The 2,472-nt window shown below is 42.3% G+C and overlaps 1 long non-coding RNA gene across 1 annotated transcript; it reads right to left on the bottom strand.

The window, feature by feature from the left end:
• On the bottom strand, nt 1-1,937 carry LOC105515065. Its single transcript, XR_001002256.1, has 4 exons — nt 1,522-1,937; nt 497-1,476; nt 288-376; nt 1-70 (listed from the first exon to the last, which is right to left on the bottom strand). It is a non-coding gene; the product is annotated as an uncharacterized LOC105515065 (long non-coding RNA).
• Between the last annotated feature and the right edge of the window lie 535 nt (nt 1,938-2,472).

The following is a 2,472-nucleotide window of genomic DNA, read 5'->3' as shown; positions in this document are numbered from 1 at the left end:
TCTCATCTTCAAATTTCTCCCCATAGATGGACTTGCCACCAGTGCCATTATGGCGTGTGAAGTCACCACCCTGTCAACATATAGGAAAACTGTCACTTCTGACAATCATAAAGTGTGCCAAACCTGCAAGGTTCAAACTTTAAAACCAAGTTCAAACTGAATAGAAGGGTTAAATAGAACCAAAATGTTAAGAGTAACAGCTCAGGTATATGTATTCTGAAATATTCTGGCTCAATACCAAATGAAGGGAGCAACCCAAATAAAATAAAATTCAGTAAATTCCGTACCTGACACATAAACCCTGGAATAATTCTGTGAAAGCAGGAACCCTTATAACCAAATCCTTTCTCTCCAGTGCTCAGAGCACGAAAATTTTCTGTTTAAAAAAAAATTAAAACACATATATACACACATACATAATATATATATATATATATTTACACACACAAATTGTCACAATTGGAACATCTTTGTTAAACTTAGAAAATGGACCAACCTGCTGTCTTTGGAACCTTGTCTGCAAACAGCTGTAAGAGAAAATTACAATTAATTAATATCTGCTTATTTTGTTGCTTAGTACCCATGCCTTTAGGGGCTTCTGAGTCAAAAATTCATTTTCTCACTAGAATACTTCTTCAGTAATTACTTTAATCCTGAGAACTGCTCCTGATAGCCATAAGGCCCTGCAGGCAGTTGGGTTAAGAAACATGAAACCCGAAGACATGCCAAAAATCCAGAACTAGTCATGACTTAAATAGTGAGACTTCTAGAAAGTGTCTCAAACTTTTAGTACATCACACCTACTTCTGAAAAGATATATGGCTTCTTAAATGTCTATCACCACCCCCCAACTTGAGCTAGAACCTAAGGGCAAAATTCTAAGGAAGAGCAAGCACTGCTGCATGATCAGGGGTAAATAGCTGTTGTTTTAGCCACTCGTAATGAAAATGCTACTACCTCCAATCTGTTAACATAGCTTTATGGATTAGATGAGCAGTCACTTCTTGGTTTCCAGGCCCCTTACCTAGTAGTGGGGTAAAAAATAAAGATTGGTTTCTAGTATATCTGGTTTTGAACCTTTCTTGAATGTATGATACATTATGGTTAAGAGAGGTAGCTTAAATACCACAAACATTTACAAGCCCTTTCATAAAAACAGCTTGTTTAAAAGTAGCATTTTATAAGTTATTCCAGAGATGTGACTGAATTAACTATTAGTATCCGTGTACATTTCTCTTACAGCAGTGTACTTTTTTTTGAGACAGAGTCTCGCTCTGTTGCCAGGCTGGAGTGCAGTGGTTCACTCCAACCTCCGCCTCCCGGGTTCAAGCGATTCTCCTTGCCTCAGCCTCCGGAGTAGCTGGGATTACAGGCAAGTGCCACCACGACCAGCTAATTTTTGTATTTTTAATAGAGGTGGGGTTTCACCATGTTGGCCGGGATGGTCTCGATCTCCTGACCTCGTTATCCGCCCGCCTCGGACTCCCAAAGTGCTGGGATTACAGGTGTGGGCCACCTCGCCTGGCCAACGTACCTATTTTTTAAGTTTTTAGGTATTTGCACCTAGAACGTATGGTCTTTTTTAAAACATCAGCTTTTCTCAGAGCTTTGCAGTCGGTACATTTAAGTTACTATGGCTTCCCTTTCAGACTTTTGCTAAACCCAAAGCCCTTACTGGCAGTTACCCCTCCATTCTCACCAAGACCTGCAAGTCCTTTCTCACTTCCCTTAAGCTCTCTGGGTAACCTGATGCTATTAGCTCAGGCCAAGTTTCCACGAAAGCCCTTGTCACTTACCAGCTTTGACTACAGTCATAGGTGGGGTGGGGTGTGGATTAACATGCAGTGTTTCAGTGCCTACTAAGTGCCAGGCACTACGGACAGGGTAGGCAACAAGGAAACCGCCCTGTCCTCACGAAGACTGCATGAGGATCGATCTGGTAGCCTTTTGAGATGTGGTTTAAAGAAATAAAATCACTAATATCCTATTTCGCTACTCTCTAAGGTCTATCCATGTTAACTGGAATGGAATCGCACTCAATATTTAACTTTTAAGACATGCGCCAAGTTTAGATATTATGCTGTAAAATTACAACTGATCTTTAAGAACTCATTTAACGCTCTCAAAACTAATTAGGTAATCACTGGTAATCCACCTTGGTCGGAAGAGGCCTGCCTTGTGGCCAGTCGCTACTGCCTGGTAGGCAAAGGGACAATCGGGAGGGGCTCAAGAGCGCCTCCCCCGCCAACGCCGTCACTGCAGTGGAAGGCGGTCCTTGGGCACCAGCAAAGGCAGGGCCCATTTTCACATTTCCGCTTGGGGGTGGGGGACACGGGAGGACGTTTGGGGCTCATGTATAAATATTCCTACTTTATCCAAATGGAAGATACTTTAAGCGGCAATCCATCACATCCCAGCCTTATCTCCTTTTATAGCATGGCCTCCCGGGATCTACAGAAGGACTGAGCATAG

Source organism: Colobus angolensis, unplaced genomic scaffold (assembly GCF_000951035.1).
Source record: "Colobus angolensis palliatus isolate OR3802 unplaced genomic scaffold, Cang.pa_1.0 Scaffold253, whole genome shotgun sequence".
Taxonomy (NCBI): Eukaryota; Metazoa; Chordata; class Mammalia; order Primates; family Cercopithecidae; genus Colobus; species Colobus angolensis.
This window is presented reverse-complemented; position numbering and strand designations above follow the sequence as displayed.